Source organism: Sinohyriopsis cumingii, chromosome 1 (assembly GCF_028554795.1).
Source record: "Sinohyriopsis cumingii isolate HCF-2022 chromosome 1, ASM2855479v2, whole genome shotgun sequence".
NCBI classification, from domain to species: Eukaryota; Metazoa; Mollusca; class Bivalvia; order Unionida; family Unionidae; genus Sinohyriopsis; species Sinohyriopsis cumingii.
Genome location: NC_142961.1, coordinates 190,216,166 through 190,239,623, shown reverse-complemented (window position 1 = coordinate 190,239,623; position 23,458 = coordinate 190,216,166). Strand labels below are relative to the sequence as shown.

General features: G+C 34.0%; 1 protein-coding gene across 3 annotated transcripts in view; it reads right to left on the bottom strand.

Moving 5' to 3' along the window:
* Positions 1-23,458, bottom strand: part of LOC149808567 (3',5'-cyclic-AMP phosphodiesterase 4D-like) — a 418,389-nt gene that overhangs the window by 268,363 nt on the left and 126,568 nt on the right. The window lies entirely within an intron of this gene.

Genomic DNA, 23,458 nt, shown 5'->3' with positions numbered 1-23,458 from the left:
GTATCATTGTAAATTATAGTGTTTTAATTTCATAATTCTCATGCAATTTTATTGACTGTTTTTGAATTTGGATTAGTAAATGTTAGCATCACTAATACATCATTTCTATTGTCTTCCTTGTTTGTTTCCAATACAAGTGATCCAAAAATTTGGTCAAGAACTTAAGATATCATACAAAAACCATATCCCCAGTGACCTTGACCTTTAATATTTTTGGTCCATAAATCAACATTCGTCTTTCTGATCTCAAAAGCAAGCACATTTACAAAGTCTAGTCAAGGTATCTGGTACACAAGTAAAGTTGTGGAGTGGAAAAGTTTTCCTTTTTTTTTCAGTTCTTGTGACTTTTACCTTTGCCCTGTTGAGCCTGAATAATTTATTTATTTTTCTGCAAATGCAATGAACTTAGACTAGTTGGGTAATGGTACATGCTGAAGAACTCCAGTTAATGTTCAGACACAAAGGAGGAAACAAATGTATGGACCTACATGGAAGGATGGACAACATAATCACATGAAACACTATGCCTTATGGTTGGTGTATAAAAAAAAACTTTTCTGAAATACTATGTATTTGAAATCTGTTATCTTCAATCTGTATCAATTGGCATCTGTCTTATGGACAGTTTTCATAAAATATATTCTGTTCTAGTCAACTGACATCATTTTTCATCATACTCGCATCCAGTTTCTTGTCAAAAACACTTTCTATTACCACTATTTTATTTTATTTTTGTATAAATAACAATAAATTTCAAGAAAGTTCTTTAGGGACATGCACTGAGGTAGGGGAGATAATCAGAAGCTTACTTAAGGTACTTCCACTAAGGAAAGGGAGATAATCAAAAGTTTCTTGTCCTGTACTGAGGGAAGGAAGATAATCATAACACTAATGTTAAACAAGACAGTTTTGATTTATCAATTGACAACCAGAAGACAGCAGAAAACCTCTCCAATCCAGCCAATGTACAAATGACTTAGAGAGGAGGAAAAGAAATATACTTAATTGTTTACAGCAGCTGTAAAAATATTGAAAATCCCAGAGATACATGCTGGAAACAGTTTTGCTAAGCGTAACACTGCTTCAACTGTAAAGAAAATATTGGATCATTTTAAGATTATCAAAGGGACAATTTACTGAAATGCACCTAACACTGCAGGGTAAGTAAAACCATAATCATAAGTACTATATATATATATATATATATATATATATATATATATATATATATATATATATATATATATATATCTAAGTTGGACCCAGCTGTAATGATCCAGATCTGCTGTCACACAATGTGCTGGAAGTTGGTCAGTTTGTATGGGTAAGTCAGCAGAACAGACCCTGATATGCCAGCACATCATGCAACAGCAGATCAGGGTCTATGCTGTCTGTAAAAAGAGTATGTTCAGTAGTCTTAGAAAGACACTTTTGTGCAACCGCTCCTACGGCCAAGTGGTTCGAGCGTCCACCTCAGATGCGAGAGGTCGTGGGTTTGATCCCCAGACGAGTCATACCAAAGACTTACAAAAATGGTAGGAACAGCTGCCTCGCTTGGCGCTCAGCATTAAGAGGTTAGTGTTAGGACTGGTCGGCCTGGTGTCAGGATAATGCGACTGGGTGGGACATCATGCTACATGTCTGCAGCATGATGCCCCAGTGCTAGACATCACTATAAAATGCCACACTGCAGACATCATAGCAATATGACCAAAAAATTGTTATAGCTACATTACAAATCCAAATCACACACACAGACAAACACACACACTTTTATGCAATATCATAGGAACAGCTAGATATGGACATTCACTATCATAATAAAAAGTCTCACAATCAAAATGTGTGTGTGTGTGAGATTTATTATTATAATAAAAACAGTCACTATAATTGATGAAAAGTCTCACTATCATGACGAAAAGAAACTATCATGGTGAACAGTTTAACAATCATGATGAAAAGTCTCATGATGATGAAATATCTCACAATCATGATGAAAAATCTCACAATAATGATGAAAAATCTCACAATCATGATGAAATATCTCACAATCATGATAAAAAATATCACAATCATAATCAAATATCTCACAATCATGATAAAAAATCTATCATAATCAAATATCTCAAAATCATAATCAATTATCTCACAATCATGAGGAAGTGTTGCAAAACATGATGACAAATCTCATGTTATCCTGACTGACCCTGCTGTATATTGGAAATGTAATTTTAAAAAATGTTTAAAAACTGAACTAAAAAATTGTAGTATAAACCAATTAGTAAATTTTAGCATCCGATGATAAAACACCCTCCACCCCCAATAATTATCATCTGATGGTTATGACCATTTTGAACTATTATGGCTATACAAAATTCTAATTATAATAAAAATTAATATTTTATATAAAAAAAAATGCATTTACTGTTATGTAAGTAGTCTAATTAGTTAAATAAGGAAAGGTTACCAAGGATAGAATTCAAATGATCTGAAGACCTTGTTACTTTGAAATTAAAAAAACAAAATACATGTACATATGCACTGATTCACATTGACCTCACCAAAATTTCAAACATAAAATTTTATTTAATTTTATTTTAATTTTATTACAGTGAGGAACATACAGATTTACTAAACTGCAAAGCAAAAGATCTGTTGGACGGGATTTTCTTATGACACTACCAACTGGCCTCCATCACAGGTTCGAACCCTGGCCGAGTCATATCAAAGACTTACAAAAATGGTACTAACAGCTACCTTGCTAGGTGCTCAGCATTAAGAGGTTAGTGTTAGGACTGGTCAGCCTGGTGTTAGGATAATGTGACTGAGTACGGCACTCAATGCTACATGTCTGTGGCATGATACCCCAGCGCTAGACACGACTATAAATTGCCACAGTGCAGACATCATAGCAATATGAAATGCTAAATCTACAGTAATAATCAAAATCACGGAGATACACACACACTCTACATATCACATTAAGGGAATTAGCTGACTTCGATCCACCGCTGATATCCATGAAACAAATGAATTAACACATTCACTTCTCCGACTGGGTGCTTGGGACTATATCAGAGTAATCTTAGAGTCTGGGACTACAAACCACATTATTACAGAAATCCTAAAAGATCCCTCTACCACTAAGTACACTCTACATGCAACATTCCTCATTATGGTAAATTTGCAATACGAGGTTATCAGTAAGTTTGTAAAGTCTTTCATCAATGACTAAACTGTGTCTGTGACAATTGGTGAGGCTGCAAAATATGGGCAATTTGTATGAATTTATTCAAGATAGTCGCAAGTAGCATGGGTGCTTTATGCACTAAGTTTGTCCAAAAATATTCAAAATATGCTCAGCAATGAATGTTTATTCTCTATCAAGACGGGACATACCTTCTTGAGAAGTTAGTGTTGTCATTTTGTCACTGGCAATCTTACGTCGGGTTATGAATAACTAAATAATTATCACTGGAAAAGATACTTGGACAGAGTTTATACATTACTATCTTCCCAACCCTTCTCTCTCTCTCATGTACACAAAATTTAATGTATAAAAAGCGCATATCTCTTTGAGCAGTATTTGAGAAAATCGTTCAAATCAGACAAGCAGTCTCAGCTTACATCTAGTGTTGCACATATTTTAACAATAAAAGATATTCACCATAATATACATAATAACAATTTAACATATATTCATCTGGAGTGAGAAATATAAGATAGCCATATCCGCATTCAAGTTAATCAATATCATGACTAATCAATATCACCATTAATCAATTTCATGACTAATCAATATCACCATTAATCAATTTCATGACTAATCAATATCACCATTAATCAATTTCATGACTAATCAATATAACCATTAATCAATTTCATGACTAATCAATATCACCATTAATCAATTTCATGACTAATCAATATCACCATTAATCAATTTCATGACTAATCAATATCATCATTAATCAATATGATGACTAATCAATTCCATCACTAATAAATTTCATCACTAATCAATTTCAAGACTATCAATTTCACAACTACAATCAGTTCCATCACTAACCACTTCTATCAATTTCATCACTGACCACTTTCATGACTAATCAATTCCATCACTAACCACTTCTATCAATTTCATCACTGGCCACTTTCATGACTAATCAATTCCATCACTAACCACTTCTATCAATTTCATCACTGACCCACTTCTATCAATTTCATCACTGACCACTTTCATGACTAATCAATTCCATCACTAACCACTTCTATCAATTTCATCACTATTCTATTTTATCATTAATCAATATTAGAACTAATATATTTCATTACTGATCACTTTTATTACTAATCCGTTTCATCATTAATAAATTTCATGACTAACAATTTCATGACTAATCCATTTCATGACTAATCCATTTCATGACTAATCCATTTCAGGAATAAAAATAAGTTATATTCTCAAAAAAATAGACACTCAAATATATATTTATAACAATTTAAATACATCTTAATATCACTGAAAAAAAATTGTACAATTTGTCCTGAAATTTTTTAGTTTTTACCTGATGTGCTTATACATGGCTGCTCTATCCATACTAATTCCTTACAACAAGAAAGTCAATGTTGAATACTGTTTTATTCCTCATGCATGCTTAATTCACACCTTTCGTTTCTCCATCACTTATAAAAAAGAATATTTGCAGTTGGAAGTATTTATGGTTACAAAACAATTCTACATACAGTAACAGGATTAATTTTGCCTTTTGACACTATCCATAAATATGGGAATACAAGTCCCGAGCCCACGTTTGTCACAGCATGTAAATGACATTCCATTCAATCAATATGAAAAAACATTATTGACAGTCCAATCTGATGTCCATGACTTCTGAATCCAAAGAGATTGCCTAAGCCTTCTCCAAAGTCATGAATGCCTAGGCCAGTTAAAAATTTTGCATCATGTTCCATCTAATCTATTCCCACATGATTTCTCTTCTCCTTCACGCAAATTTAAAAAATGAATTCTTTAACTCAGTTTGCTAGCAAAACAGGAAGCAATCTGGAACTCAAAAGGCTCATTCAATTCTCTACCCATATAAGCTTCTTCAAAACCCCTTTTATATGAAATCAATGCATGTAGAACAAGTTTACCTTGAAGAATGTGGCAGTTGTGAATGCATGATTGAAATACCAGTCAATTTAAGGTTTAAATTATTCCTACTACATCCATGACAAATTCCATTTATAAGAAAATACCTTCCTTCAAATTTATTTTCTTTGTAATCTCTCCACCATGATGGTATCATCTATACCCAGGTATCTGATTTCAACACTGAAAAGAACTGGGGTGAAATTTAGACCCTGAAAGGCAAATTGTGAATGTGTGAAATCACCCCAGTCCAGATTATTTCATGCCTGACAATCACCAGAAGAACCTAAAATCAAACTGCACATTGTGGAGTCTTTGACACTAATGATGATAAAATTCTAATTAAAAGACAGGGTATGATCATGGACCTTGTTTTAAAGATAAACAGTTATCATATGAAACCTACCTCAGTATAAGACAATAGAATGAAACCTACCTCAATATAAGACACAAAATGGAATGAAACCTACCTCAGTATAAGACAATTACAACATAGACTGAAACCTACCAAAGCATAAGACACAACATGGAATGAAACCTACCACAGTAAAACACAATTATAACATGGAATGAAACCTACCACAGTAAAACACAATTATAACATGGAATGAAAGCTACCAGAGCATAAAACAAGAAAACATGGTATAACAACTATTTCAGTATAAGACAATTACAATGTGATATGTAATCTACCACAGTATAAAAAAATCCTGGCTTATAAAATGATATACCTCTGTATAAAACAACTATATGAAACCTACCTCAGTATAAGACACAACATGAAATCATAAGACAATTACAACATGGCATGAAGCCTACCTCTGTATAAGACAATTACAACATGATATGGAATCTACCTCATTACAAGACAATTACAACATGGTATAAATCCTACCTCAGTATAAGACAATTACAACATGGTATAAAACCTACCTCAGTATAAGACAATTACAACATGGTATAAAACTTACCTCAGCAAACAAAATCCTGGCTTATAAAATGATAGACCTCTGTATCATACAACCATACATAACCTACAACAGTATAAGCCAACTATAAGATAACATGAAACAAATAAAAATCAGTACAAGATAACTGGATCATGCAACTGAACCTACCTCAATATAAGGTAACTAAAATCATGATATGAAACAACAATCGGTACAAGACAAACAAAATGCAATGTGGAAACTACATTATATGGAATCTACCTTAGTATAATGGCACCTATAACACATGGAATCTACCTCTATAAGGCAACTGCAAGATATGGAATCTACCTCTATAAGACATTTACAACATGATATGGCATTTACCTCAGTTTAAGGCAACTACAACATACAGAATCTACCTCAATAAGGCAACTACAAGATATGGAATCCACCTCTCTATAAGGCAACTACAACATGATATGGAATCCACCTCAGCACAAGCCAACTACAACATATGGAATATACCTCAATAAGGCAACTACAACATATGTACCCATGATCTCAACACAAGGAAACTTGGCTATACAGTATATGGAACCTACCTCAGTACAAAACAACTACAACACTATCTGGAACCTACCTCAATATCAGGTAATCTTGCTTACAACATGATATGGTACCCAACTGAGTATATGACAAATTTGCTTACAGCATGATATACTTTTAGGTACAATATTTTTAAAAGTAAAGTAGTCCTGCATTATTATTAAATTCATATCTGTTTCATGCAATCAAAGTTTTATCTCTTGCTCATTTCAAAGGGCTATAGAAGTGTAATAAGGTTACTGTTCCCAGAACCTCTGGCACTGACAGGGCCCTTTTATTTGGTCTTGTATTTATTTTCCATATTATTTTTAAACATATCTTTTTACACTCCTTTTAAACCTGCTGAATGGAAAATTTGATAGCTATGTATATTTTACCATAAAATACCTTGGCACTCAAAAGAATGTTTTAAATACCCAAGTACATCTTTTGAAGGAAGCAATTCAAGAAAGGTAAAAACACATTTATTCAAGTTGAATGTGAAACATTTAAAAGCTTAAAGAGTAATGTGTATTTTTTATACTAAATTAACAGTAAATATAACATGCATGCATCAATGAGTTCCTTCTCTTTTTTTTTCTTCTCCTTAATTTTAAATTCAATACCCATGCAGTTTTTTTTTAGACAACTTTAAAAATTTCTAATTTTGGGGGGAGAAATATTGTTGACTCAAACTTCTTTATTTATTTTTTATACATAGTGACTGAAGCTTTTAATGTCAAAGACAATGTCTGGAATAACTGTGACTAGTAACCATAATGGCACTGATTTTCATTTACGACACACCAGACACCATTAGCAGAGTCTTGGTGAAAAGCACATGTTGATATACATGATCATCCATTCAGGAGATTTAGTGACAATATTTTTAATGTTTATTGTGGCAGCCATAATTGAGGTAAGATATCATATTTACTGTAGTCTTCTGGTGAAAACCCTACGTCAAGGTGATTTTCTACTATTAGGAGTAACAATAATGAGAGATTTTCAAAATGGCTGTCATGGTGGCCATACGGAATGTCAAAATCACTACTATTTTCATCCATGACATCTTAAGAAGTCCATTTGAAGTCAGACTGGCACCATTTTCATTCAAGACCAACCAGACACCGAAAAACTGATGAAAACAGAATGGGTCAATATGACTTTTTATGTAGGAGTAGCAATACGATTTTTATCATGGCTGCCGTGGTGGCCATACTGGCTGTCATATCAGCACCACTTTCATTTAGGACAAATATAAGAAGTCTTCATAAGAAGTCTTCTGTTGTGAAAAACTGTCAATGTGACTTTCCATTCAAGTGGATTGGCAATAACAAGATTTTCAAGATGGATGTCAGACTGGCATCATTTTCATTTTTGGACCAACTAGACCATGAGATGAATGGTTCTGTAAAATTTCATGGAATCTTCAAAGTAGTTTAGTAGGAGCAGCAATAACAAACTTTTGCTAACAGCAATATGATTCAAATAAAATCTCCACTGTCCTACATGAAGACTGGGCAGTGACCATGACCTAATTTTATCAGCCAATCAGATGAGTCTTATACCTTCAAATCTGGGAGACAGAACAGTATGGCTGAAGAGGATCAATGAATGATCTGATTCACTTTCATATTTCTGAAAGCTGCACTTCCATTGGCTAATGAGACATGCTCTGGTAGCCAAGTATTTTGAGCATTTGCCATTGATGCAGGAGGTTGTGGGTTCAAACCCTGGCCAAGTCATACCAAAGACTTATAAAAATGGTACTAACAGTCACCTCACCAGGTGCTTAGCATTAAGAGGTTAATGTTACTGACTGGTTGGCCCAATGTCAGGATAATGTAACTGAGTGGGACATGATGCAACATGTCTGCGGCATGATGCCCCAGTGCTAGACATCTCTATATACTGCCACACTGCAGACATAATAGCGATATGACTGTATTTCTTTAAAAGCTACCGGTACATTAAAAATCCAAATCACACACTCCATTGACTAATGGCTAATTCAAAGGTCACCAAAACATGACCCCTTTTACTTTGTGATCAAGAGAAAGCTCGGTGCACTGCCACTTACATGATACTTGCATATTTTCAAGCAGAATATATAAATTTCCCAATGGAAAAAAACAGACACATTTTAGTAATCAAAAGTTTATCACTTTGGATAAAATATTTTGTTCCTCATTTTTAATGGAACTATAATTAAGTGACTTCCTTGTTTTCAGCAGTGGGTGGGGGGAGATTTTGTTGTAGTGATACAAAATTTCTATATCTAATTTCCAAAGACTCTTGTTTATGCCACCTAAAAATGGTCAGTTAAAATAAAGAAGTGTAGGAGTCAATCAATAAAGGGAAATAACTCTTCCAGGCTTGTGCCCTGCATTGTGGCTACAAATAACAGTATTGTCTTTAGATGGGAAAATCATTCCTGGCATACAACATGCAAGCAGTTGCCAACATTGTTAAGAAAATAAATTGGATTACATTAGATAGAACTGCTCCTAAAAGAACAATCAATCAATTTTAATTTTATGATGTTTTTGTGCACTTGTACAATTAAACTGTAACGAATTATGGCAGTAGTATTTGCAACTTTAATGATAATACAATACAGCCCCAGTTAATTACTCAGCTCTGTTACACAAACGCTCTTTCAAATGTAAACTATTTAAAAGCCTTTATATGACACAGAACATAAAACTCATCACAAGATGCATTCCTTGCAAATGAGTGGGCATCAACAGATTACCCAGAAGCTTTAAATTTGCAAGATTGGAATAGTTTCATAAAATGGTTCATGAGAATGTGCATGAAATACAGCAAGTGTACAAAGAGTTTTGAAAAGTACAGGAAAAGTATTTTTAATGTAAAAAAGCTCCTTTTACTACAGGACGCAATTAAAAAATTTTAAACCTGAATGAACACAAAACGTACAATGTACCAAACCAGTACAAACATGATATATTTTCACAATGTAATGCATTATTTTGCCATCATTATGACCTGGAAGGAGGGGGAGTTAGGAGGGAGGGCAGATTTGATTTTTTTTCAAAAGCAGAAGATATGCCTATCAGTTGAAAATGGCATTTGTAAAAAATGAATTAAATATTTAATAAAAACTTGGGTCTGAAATATGTAATTGAATTGTTAAAAATTTTCATATTAATTTTCAAAAACTTGAATTTAATTAAGCATGCCATAATCATTTCCAGGAGCATTACATTATTTTAAAGCCATCCAGTCTACTGTGTGTGTGATTTCAATTTTTAACGTAACTTTAACATTTTTTCAGTCATATCGCTACAATGTCTCCAGTGTAGCAGTTTATAGTGATGTCTAGCACTGGGACATCATGCCATAGACATGTAGCATGATGTCCCATCCAGTCACATTATCCTGACACCGGGCTAGCCAGTCTTAATACTAACCTCTTAATGCTGATTGCTTAGGGAGGCAGCTGTTTGTACCATTTTTATAAGTCTTTGGTATGACTAGGCAGGGGTTAAAATCTGCAACCTCCTGCATCCAAGGCAGATGCTCTAACAACTCACACTTGAGTGGTCTCCAGTAACCAGGTACATTTTAATTTGTGGCTATGTAACAAGAAGAAAACAAAATCAGTTCCTTTTACTGTGCAGACAAGGTAGTGAAGTCCAAAAAACGTGGCATTTTTTAAAAGTTTATTTATTGATCTCCATGGAATAAAAACCAACATGTTACACAATTATGGGGTAGGATTTTTTAAAATTTCAATCTAATTCCACAACTTTTTGTATAAAATGTGATAGATATTGATTTAAGATACATCCCATCTCATTTGTTCCTTGTTACTGCTGATATCTGACAGGAAAGTATTATTTCTACACATAACACACATTCATTGTACAGGTAAACTGTTGGCATATTCATGTCAGAAAGTACGAAGCTGTTAAGACAAATGTTTGACACCTGTTGTAAAAATAATTACAGGTGTAAAGAATTATTCTTCCACATTACAACAGAGGCATGTTTACACATCAATAGGAAGCCAATCTCATTCTGGAAATTGCCTAATTTAAATATTTCATTACTTTATTATTATTATTATTATTATTATTATTATTAATATTATTATTATTATTATTATACACATATAATCCTAAGCCTCATAAACATCCTAAACATTCTCCTTGCATTTCATAATGCTCCCTCACAACAAAGCAATTCAAGATAACACAGTCCCTAATATAATGTGGGTATATTCATGTATCTCAGTGTAAAACATCTGTGTAACAGTCCCTGATATAACACAGGCATAGTCTTAGATATCACTATAAAGCAATTCCATGATACACCATGGGTACAGTCTGAGATATCACTGTGAGACACCTTAATGTAACATTGCTCAAGATATCTTGTATGCCAAAACCCTTATTTGTCTGTGTCAGGCTTGCTCATTAAGAGGTCATGCGCTTGAAACTCGCAGCTACATCCAAATTTTTAAAAATACTTTTATCATATTTTTATCTTCAAACTTTCTTTTAAACTTACATTTAACCCATCTAATATCTAAACACCAAATTTGTTGTTCTACATTTACACCCTGCCAAACAAGAGTTCATGAGTTTGAAACTCATCGTGGCATTCCAAATTTCTTTTTTCATCTTTGTAATTTTTATCTTTCAATGTTTTTTTAAAACTTGCTTATGCCAATTTTTTAAAATACTTTTTTTTCATCATTCTCACCCTAGAATGGGCTAAAAATTAACCATGCAACATGAGAATAATCGTGGATCTCACCATCTGTAAAGCATCTCAGCATAACATAGTCCTTAATATGAGCATAGTCATAGACCTCACTATAAAACACATCAATATAATGCAGTCCCTGATATAATGTGTATAGTCATGAATCTCACTTTTAGGCACCTATGTACAACACAGTCCCTGATATAATGTGTATGTCATAGACCTCACTATAAAACACATCAATATAACACAGTCCCTGATATAATGTGTATAGTCATAGCCCTCACTATAAAACACATCAATATAACACAGTCCCTGATATAATGTGTATAGTCATGAATCTTGCTTTTAGGCACCTATGTACAACACAGTCCCTGATATAATGTGTATAGTCATAGACCTCACTATAAAACACATCAACATAACACAGTCCCTGATATAATGTGTATAGTCATGAATCTCACTTTTAGGCACCTATGTACAACACAGTCCCTAATATAACACGAGTACAGTCGTGGATCTCATTTTGACTGTTGAATAATATTTTGCCATCTAACATACCTCAGTATAATGCAGACTCTATTGTATCATCTACAACTTTGTGTCGCCCTTGAAGAGCATTTTATTAGGGGACATGTACTGCTATGTCATGTACACTTCTTTGGCTCCCTTGAAGAGCATTTAATGGGGAACAGGTGTACTCCCATGTCATGTACACTTCTTTGGCTCCATTGAAGAGCATTTTATGGGGAACAGGTGTACTCCCATGTCATGTACACTTCTTTGGCTCCCTTAAAGAGCATTTTATGGGGAACAGGTGTACTCCCATGTCATGTACACTTCTTTGGCTCCCTTGAAGAGCATTTTTGTGTGTGACAAACTCATTCCTATATCATGTACACTTCTTTGGGTCCCCTAAAGAGCAATGTAATTGGGGACAACTGTACTTCTAGATCATGTACACTTCTTTGGGTCCCCTAAAAAGTATTTTAATTGGGGACAACTGTACTTCTACATCATGTACACTTCTTTGGGTCCCCTAAAAAGTATTTTAATTGGGGACAAGTGTACTTCTACATCATGTACACTTCTTTGGGTCCCCTAAAAAGCATTTTAATTGGGGACAAGTGTACTTCTATATCATGTACACTTCTTTGGATCCCCTAAAAAGCATTTTAATTGGGGGACAACTAGCATTCACTTGTTCCAAGCTAAGGACAGCTTAATTTTCATTTTTGGCAAGGATGCTATAAATACAAATTAGATTAATCAATCTGCATGCTTCTACTGTCTGGAGAACTTGCCTTCTACATGTATACATGCTTACTGTATTCCTATTTGTATATCTTCAGCCAATACAAAGATATAAAAATCCATAATACTTGTGTAATTTGAATGTCATCACCTGCATGTCCTTTCTCAAGAACAAGTCTTCTTTTCAGACTTCTTGGTACATATTGAATAAACTGGGTTTTTGACACATCTAGTGTCATATAACACTCAGACTATATATCCCTATCAGTTTTATCTCCAGCCAGTGCAAATGTAATAATCCATAAAACTTGCATAATTTGAATCTTATTGGCTGTCCATCCCTTTCTCACACTATCTTGTCACAGCTCCTGTTATATATTGAATCAACTCAGTATTTTGCCTGACCTAGTGTCATTTAATGCTCAAACATATATATATATATATATATATATATATATATATATATATATATATATATATATATATAGTGTGTGTGTGTGACCCCACTATAGCACGTTCCGTTATAAGACGAATTCGGATATAACACTGTTGTGGTGTGGCTCCCGAAACTTCATATACATGTATTTTTATCATACACGAAAACAAAATCTTTCTTAAAGTACGAAGAAAATGTAAAAAGTTTATTATCATTTTGGGGAAGAGTTCGCGTATGAATTATATAAGACGATTGTAGTGTGGCTCCTGAAATTTTAAATGAATTTTTCTCGTACACGAAAAAGTAGGGTTTTTCCTCTCTTAAAAGTACGAAAAATAACGTGTTAAAAGTTTATTCTGGCAACGCGTAGGGCTTCGCCAATGTCGTAAACTTTTATTTTTTTTCCACTATTGGCGGCAAAACATACCATCTGGCGATTTTTTAACGGCGACACTGTTGGCTGTTTAAACTTATATATACAACCTTTGGTTTGGAGTGGAGACATTCAGAGGCGCCATGAAAGGAAGCCGCAAACTGGATATAAAATGCACTGAAATGTATCTATTGTTACATAAACAAATTCTTTATTCATACTGACAAACCATCTTAACAGTGCATTGTTATATCATAGCCCACTTATCTTGACATGTAGCATGAGTACAGTATGTTGTGAGATATCCGCTTTTTTGTTTGTTGACACTTCTGGTAACATAGATCAATTGGATGAGGCATTATCTCGTAATCTATCTTTCATTGGATTTTCGGCCGATCGCTAGTAATTAAAATATTTACAAAGACTGACATTTGTATGTGGATGGTAAATAAAATTCCTCTTCTTTTCACTCAGAATTAAATCCTTCAGAACCCTCACATTTTCTGTAATAATCCTTGTCATCAGAAAAGAACACCTGTGTCTCTATCGGACGTTGACCCTTTGTTAAATTTCAGACGCATGCGTGGACGGCAGCATCGCGCTGCTACCACAAATGTAAAAAAAAGAAGGAGAAAAAACACATATTACTTGTTGGTTTATTCAATAGGCAGGGAGGAACATTAACTAGACCAATCGACAGCCAATTCCGTTTTAAAAATGTACCCAGATAAAATAGTTTGCTGTAATTTCAAAGCAAACAGATTACATTTGAAGCACCAATTAATGTGAAAACATACTTAGCAAATGGAGAAAAAAAAATCAGTTTCAATCATACAATACAATTATTTGATGTTGCCGCCACAATAAGAAATGGACATTTGTTTGGTTCTCCAAAGCTGTCCTTTGGCGGTGACTTAAATAACGCTAGCACCCTTCATCAAAGAAAGCCGACTACAATCTTCAATAAAAACAAAGAACTTTTCTTCAAAGGAAGTCAGTACCAAACTTAAAAGTAATGGAATCTGATAGATTTTTGCATTTTCCAACGTGACTGGAACACGTTAAACTGTGCCGTGAAAGTTTTCTCTTTGCAGGGAAAATGTTTCCGCTTACGAACGCTACCGACGGCGGCTTAAAACGCAAACTACTTTTTACCGACTTGGGATGTAATGAAAAGTAAATGAGCTTCGTTATTCTCTACGTGATTGTGCAATGTTTTTCCACTGAATTCAGACTAATGTCACCTGTGACAAAATTATTGAATATTTTAAATCTGTGTGTGTGCATATTTTCGATGGAATCACTTGTATTGAGGGTTCAATGTATATGATGAGATTCGCGGGTGAATACACGGTGTTGATACTCTATTCATGCTATAAATTAGACATGTACATATGCAAACAGTATTCACGTCACCAATTCGTGGATCCCTAAATAAAGTAAACTATTGTATATTTTCACTACAGGTGTATTTCTCATTTAATATTTATCGATTTAAGATGGTAACTGTGCCGAGGAAACACGTATTTTACTTCCCCCATTTATTACCTACCCACCCACCCCCCGTAATTTTTTTTTGGTGGTACATTCATCATTTTCTTCAGCTAAATGACCTGGCTGCTTATAACACGGTTCTGTCTATAACACTGTCGGGTTCTATGGCTCCCAACTACCGTGTTATAGCGTGGTCACACCCTGTGTGTGTGTGTGTGTGTGTGTGTGTGTGTGTGTGTGTATATATATATATATATATATATATACCATACAAATTTGCAATGCATCTTTATAAACTTATAGGAAAATTTTCTCAAAGCAGACCTCTAGAGATGACATAATTACAAATTCTATACTCATTCAAAGAAGAACGACATAATAAAACCAAGGTGTTAACAATCAGAACTCCAGTTGTTTCAAGAAAGAGACCTTTCAGTTTTAAACAGAAAGGTCTGAACATTTATGGTTTTGACATGATTCAATAAAACTCTAGAACAATGCAATACTTTTCATCCCTTGATGTAAAAGTCTGTTTGCTTGAGTTTTAACCAACAAGTGCTGAAAATTTATATTAACAATATCAGAGTAAAATATAAAGGTCTGTTTGCAAGAATTTTTACCACAAACTATGAAAGATATTTATCAGAGCCAAGAATGACCAGATTCTTTTCATATCCCTTAATTTTCATCCTGGCCATACTCACTGAGCATGTTTTGTTCAAGCTGTTTCATGAATTCATTTTTTAAAAATCAGATCTATTTCATTTAATGTCAAACTTCTCTCATATCTATTTCATTTAATATTGATGGTTGCTCTCTGATCTATTTCATTTAATGTCACTCACTGCTTTCAGATCTGTTTCATTTAAAGTCATTCATTGCCCTCAAATCTATTTCCTTTAATGACACTCATTGCTCTTGAACCTAGTTTATTTAATATAGCTCACCACTCTCAGACCTGTTACATTTAATGTTTATCACTGGTCACAAAATAGTATTTTAGTCCAAAAGTCAATGAGCACTTGTAATTCCAGTGAATAATTTTAGTAAAGATTTCTCTCAAAATTATATCTGACCACAACTAAAACATTCCTCAAAGATTGATATTAAGATGGGAATGAAAAATATTGTTGACTTCAGAAACCTATATAAAAAACCAAGACAATATAAGATGACCAGACATCACATTCTTAAACAAGTTCCGTTTCTACAAGCTTCTGAGGACAAAAGGCCATGTAAACAGGTTTATAAAAAATTACATTACATTTATCTTAAATTACAAACCCACAATCATGGACAAAAGTTAAACACACAATACATAACAATATTACTTAATGAAATCCATAACTATACTCGCCTTATAATAAGAACTGTGCTATACTGACGGTATTAGAGTGAGGCAGTTCTACAAATTTCTTGGTATTCAATTTTAATTAATTTGACCGGCTTTATATTATATTCAGACAAACTGCATTAAAGAATACTACTTAATATACAGCATTAAATCAAATTTTTTCAAGCAACTACATATCCTGGCGTCTTTAATAGATAGTTTGTGAAAGTGTTGTTATGATATTGTAAATGTCAGTGTTAAAATGTTTTAGAAATGGCTGCATTTTTCAAATAACCCCCCCCCCTTGCAACAATATTAAGATTGCAGTTTGAACTTTGTTGCTTGTATTTTCATATGTAGTAGCATGTAGTGAACAAATTCTATAATTGCCTTAATTTCTGACAGCTTTTTGAAATGAAGTGCATAGAAATGAAAAAGATTAACAGAAATAAAAAATCTATCTTTAAATAAATAATTTAAAGATTCAATAAAACATATTAATGAAAACTATTCTGTGCAAAATCCTGGAGTAATCAGCATTGATCTATGTCTATTTTAGTTAACTTATTTTCCAATTAGTCACTTGGTAAGATGGACCTGTTACTAATGGAATCTTAGTTAACTTATTTTCCAATTAGTCACTTGGTAAGATGGACCCATTACTTAATGGAATCTTAGTTAACTTATTTTCCAATCAGTCACTTGGTAAGATGGACCTGTTACTTAATGGAATCTGGTTTGGATCTGTGCTTTACAGCACACCAATATAAGTAGATTATTTAGTGTTGTGGCAATTGGAGGAAAGTACCTTACCCAAGGGCATGAGGACACGCTATGGCAGCCAACGCTGGCTTGTGTAATGGTTGGATTTGAACCTTCAACCTTTCAGTTGTGAGTCAAGCACACTAGCTATTAAATCTCCTGCATGAATCTGGTTGTCCTACATTACACATTTGATGTTCTAAGCATAATGTTTGCCGCTGGAATTGTTCAAAGCCATTTTATCATTTCATTTAATCATTCATTAGTAGTGAAAAATACATACGTTTTTTAAGCAGTTTTAAGATTTTGTATACCGTCTGATAAATTTATGGAGATTTTTGCAACATTTATGTTTTCAACAAACTCGAGAATTTTTCAAGACAATGATCCCTCAGAATTTAAAGACTTTTTAATGTTGTATAAATCAAGAATTCTAATTTATTGTTTTTGTTTTGCTATTTTACAAAATGTTTTCAAAAATAGATGTACATGGTGACCCAGCAAACAGGGATGAGACAATATGTATCGATTTATTCATAGCAGAATAAATACTTTCAACTTTTCAACATTTATCCCAAGTGAGACTGAAGATACAAAATTTAACATCAGCTTCAAATAGACCATTCCCATTAAGACTTCAGGTATTTGCAGAATTCTTTATTTGTAATTACATGCATGTTTTCCTCTGCCACTATAGCAGTCAACACAAAACCTGAGCCAAAAGTTGTTGGCAAGGCATTTAAAACAGGCATTTCTGATGCTAAATCCAGATTTCAAAGCACAGGACTAAATTCCCAATTGGAGCTTCAAACTGACAATCACTGAAGAAATAATTACTCAGATTTTTAACTATGATCACACTTTCATGTAAGGGTGTATCAAAATGAAACATGCTTTAACAAAGCTGAACTACAAAACAAATATGTTCTTAAAAAATTATAATAATAAATTATAAAAGATAAAATCAATGTGCAACAGGATAAATCACCTGTTTATTATAATTATTTATCTAAAGAAAAATGCACACACCAAAACTACTGGCAACATCAAAGGTATCCATATGACTTGTAAAAAAGTTAACCAGGTTAACATCATGTCCACCCTGATTATATGCTATAGCATGTACCGAGACATGTACAATGAAAGCTGTACCAAAACACCAAAAATAATTTGGTGTTGTAAAGCAATATTTGTACAAGGACTCAGTGTTGTCCAAGTGTTTTAGATGGGCATCAGTCTTATTTTCTTGTACCACTGGAGAGTTTAGACTGATTGGCAAAAACTTAAAATATAATTTAGTTGCTAAGAATCATATGTTGTTTTCATGCAGATAAAACTCATTTTTATTTATCACCCACCACCCTTCAAATTAAAACAGTATGTTTTCCAGTTAAGAAAAAAAGAAAGGTCACTGGCCATTTTGATCACAACAATTCAATTAGCTCCTTTCTCAGAATTACATTTCTAAAAACACAAATGTTATGTCGAATACCAGTACCTTATCCATCCATGTATAAGTCCATGCTTGATGCACATCCCCTATTTAACAACATTACACTATGTATATTTGTATGATAATATTATCCTTTCTGTACCTTTTACAAGATTGGCCATTTAAGATTTTAAAGGAAGAATACAGTAATTTATTAGACCAGCCTCCAGGGATTTTAAAGGAAGAAACATGGTAATTGAAAAAACCTTCATTTAAGACACAATAACAAACTTCTAAGTCAAGAAATTGGCCATATCTCTCTGAAATTCTGATGGGAAAATTTGAAAACACAAAAATGACCAGGGTGTTCTTTATATCAGGCATAAGACTTATTGGTATTAAGCCTTCTACAAAATTTTGTTTTGAATCCATTAACTCCTTCAAAATTACTGTGAAAATTTTCAGTTTTTTTAGGGTATCCATTGTCATAGGGTACCAAATGTCATAGGGTAGCAAATATCATAGGGTATCGATTTCATCAAGTACAGTAATTGAAGAAACCTTCATGTAAGACACAATAACAAACTTCTAAGTCAAGAAATTGGCCATATCTCTCTGAAATTCCAAATATCATAGGGTATCCATTTCATTAAGTACCAAATGTCATAAAGTATCCATTGTCATAGGGTACCAAATATCATAGGGTGTCAATTTCATCAATTACCAAATGTCAGAGGGTATCCATTGTCAAGGGTATCCACTGTCATAGGGTACGAACTGTCATAGGGTATCCATCATCACTTATCTAATATGGTTTCCATTGTCACAGGATACTTTTTATACAAGAAGTTTGGAATGTTTCCTTTGCTTTGATATATATTATCACTTGCTGAATGTGCCAACATGATTTTTAAAAAAATGGCATGGAAATGTTGGGGGTGGGGCAGGTTATGGGGGTCAGATTGTGGACTGCGCGAGTTAGTCATCTTGTGTTTATTTGTAGAACAGGAGCAGGTCTTGTCAAGTCTTTTTTTTTTACTCCCAGAAACAAATGTATGTGCCTACTCTATCTCTCTCTCTCTCTCATGAACTTTTAGTTTAAGGAAATTCAGTCAGACAACTAATAATTTATTCCTGAATGTTGAAGACTGAAGGGTAAGTATCTAACAACAATTTTGTATCTATACTTCACTTCTTGTATTGACATAGGAATTTTTTTATGCATAGATATATTGATGAATCATTTCACACCTAGTAATAACAATGTACCAATTGTCACTGGGGCCAGTTTTCATGGGACACCAAGTTTCATGTATTTGGTGGTTGCTGCAAACCAGGTATACATGGACCCAATGAACCATGTTCCTTCTGTAATACCAACAGGACATTTCCAAATCCAAAATTGTCAAGTACCAATGAAAATAATTTTTTGACAAACAATGAACATTGATATCCATATAAATAACAAATGCACAGCATCACACAGAAATGTGTGACAAGCAGGTCATATGTATGTATGTATGTATGTATGTATGTATGCATGTATTTATGTGTGTGTGTGTGTGTGTATGTATGTAGGTATGTATATGTGTTGTTGTTGTTGTGGGGTTTAACGCCATTTTTCAGCACGATAGGCTATACATGGCGGCCAGCATTAATAGTGGAGGAAGAACCCGGAAAACCCCGGAAAGAACCACCGACCCACGAGAAGCTACTGGCAAGCTTTCTCACATGCCCACATTGGCTGAATCTTAGACTCGAACCGCCGCAGACAGAGGTGAGATGGCAGTGATCCGTAACGAAGAGCGCTTTAGACCACTCGGCCACTCAGGGCCCCATGTATATGTGTGTGTGTGTATGTATGTATGTATGTATGTGTGTATGTATGTAAATATTCTATCAGCATCAGCAAGCTAATGGACAGTGAAATGTGACGTCCAAATTTTTGTTAATTTGGATCATGCAGATAACTTGTCAAGGATATTTGCAATTGCAAGCAAGCTATTCCCACAATTTCTGAAAGCAGAATTTGTATTGTCTTATCACTATAGAGTTTCATTTATGTCTGAAACCATGTACCTGACTAAAATTGTTTTAAAATGACGACTGAAAATATCAAAGCAAAGAAATTATTTGGACAAAAACTGCCTGGTGTGCTTAAACAAAGATAAAATACGGTACTCACTTAAAGAAAACAACTAAATTTAATTAATCAGAAATGATGTAAATGATTGCATACATTTCTTTAACCTTGCTATCCAGACTAACCATTCAAAGATCACTTGTTAATAAGTACATTCTGAAACATTGAGCCTAAAACTGACATTATCCCATTATCTAACTTCCTGAACAACTTGAAACATCCTATGGGTGTTAATACATTACCAGGAAAAAAGCTACATTGATGTAATTAAAGTCATGAGTATAGGAGGAAATTATCATATAAAAATCTGCATTCCCCTTAGTTCTACAGACCAAAGCAATAATTGTAGATATATCTGATGAAATGGCAAAAATACATTTTAAAAAAAAAAACTGCATCATTTTATGAACCCTGAAGAGGTAATGACTGGGTAGGGGTGGGGGAAGAGGGCAAACTGGCAAGATGTAAAAGGCTACAGTGAGTGGCTGGACAATGTCAACAAAAATGGTATGTTAAAAAAGCAAAGGTCAGATCAAATTAAAGTTGCTTATAGCCCCCTTTCCAACCCAACTAGTATACTTAATAAAAACAAGAGTACCATGAGCAGTCCATTATTCACCCATCCCAAGTTAATAGTCCTCCATGTAAGCATGATTAACATCTGAAACTTTTCAACAAAGAAATATTCATTTTCTAAATACAATGACCATTACTACTGCCCTGTTGACTCCCAAATCAATAGGCTTCTTCCTTGCTCCAAGTACTATCTATCCAAAAACTTTATCCCAAATTGAAAGAGATGGTTGAAAAAATGTGTTCCCATTTTCCACTCCCAACACAAGTCTAGTGAAATACAGTTTTGTTTGTACAAGTCCCATGACAGCAGTGGGGGAAAAACACTAAAAGTGACTGGTTAATAAATCACAGCCAGTGTGAGCTGAGACCCATTTGTCTCCCAGCTTTCCTGGCAGGACAGAGGAAATGTCAGGTGGCTGTCAATATCAGTAAGGTCTGCAATCAGTTTAGAGACCCAATGACAATTGGGTCATAACTGGAAGAATGAGATTTTTTTCTGTTAAAAGGTGATGTCATTATACAGATCCATGCATAATGAATGCTGACCGATTTGCTCATGAAAAGTTTCCCCAACCTCTCCCACATCCCACCTCTACACAGATGGTAGAAAGGAATTTATAGTTTTAAAAAAAAGTCAAAAACCTTTTAGAAAAATACAAAAAACAGAATGAGATGCCAACCTGCATACATGATGATGATCATCATATTGCGACTGGCCCAAAAATATTTCCAGATTTCAACATATGATGATTTCTTATTTAAAACTATCGAATGTTAAAACTATAGCTGACATTTTTGAGCAGTACAATTTTCAATATGGTGGCCATACTGGAAGTAATGACAAGCTAAACATTAGTAAAGACTTTTTGTGAAAACTCAGTATGATCATCCACTTAGGAGGAATAACATGAAGGCTTTTATGATGGCTGCCGTGGCAACCATATTTGATGTGAAATTGGCACCATTGGCACCATTTGCATTTAGGACCAACAAGGCTTGTGGTGAATACCCCAGGTTGAAATGATAAGTGATAACAAGATTTTCAAGTAGACCAACAAGGTGAATAAAATAGATGTCAGATCAGCATAATTTTCATTGAGAACCATCATGACACCATATGAAGTCGTCTGGTTAAATCCTGATGTCAATATGACATTTCTTTTAGAAGCGGTCATAAGAAGTTTTTTCTAGATGACTGCCATGACAGCCATACTGGATGAAGACCTGCCAACCCTGAAGAGTCTGTCTCAGCAAGGCAGTTGATTTTTTTCCATAAGATTAACCAGTTTTTAGTAAGGTGTAACAAAATATCAATAACTGCTATTGTAAAGCTGGAAAACGAAATCAAATGTTTGATGCAGTGACAATAAACATGATGTTCAACTGAAAAGTTTGTAAAGAACGTGTAGACTTTATTTATGACTAGTACAAATTGCACAAACTTTACTTCCAAACCCTATGCAAATCAATGGCCTGTTGTTACTCTTCAGACACACTCTAATGCTGAAGATATATGAGCCAACATAGCCTGTACTTCTTAAAACACACTCTGATGCTGAAGATATCTGAGCCAACACAGCCTGTACTAACTCATAAGACACACTCTAATGCTTAAGACATATGAATCAACATGGCCTGTACAAACTCTTGAGATACACTCTAATGCGCAAGATATCCACCAACAGATAAGATGTGCACTTGCTGAAAGAAGAGCCAAACGTGTAATGGGAAGGACAGGATGCATCAACTCGGGTTACTCAAATGGCAGAGTTCCCATCAGGAGTTAAAGTGGTCTTGGTTTCAAGCCATGGTCTGGCCATGTATTTATCTCTCTTACATAGGGGATGACTATACAATATTTTCATGTAATATTTATCTTCAAGCAGTATATATCATCAATAAAGGCACACTAATCATGACATAATGACACAAGGTCTATTCTTGAACTAACAATATTGGGTGCAATCTCCCCATCCATTTGAAGATAGGCAGGATCCCATGGGGAAATCAAGGTAGGGCATGAAAATATGTGGAATGTTCGAGCATTCTGCTTAATTTCAGTCTGATTTAAAAAAAAAAAACTTAGTATGAATCACAAAACTGTATATACTAGAAAAGACCCAGAATGTCATCATCTAACTTTTTCATTATGTCATATCAGACCTATTTATTCCAAACAAGTCTGTCACTAAGTTTCTCTTGCCCATAATTCTAGTCATGAATCCAGAGTTCATGATCAAAACATG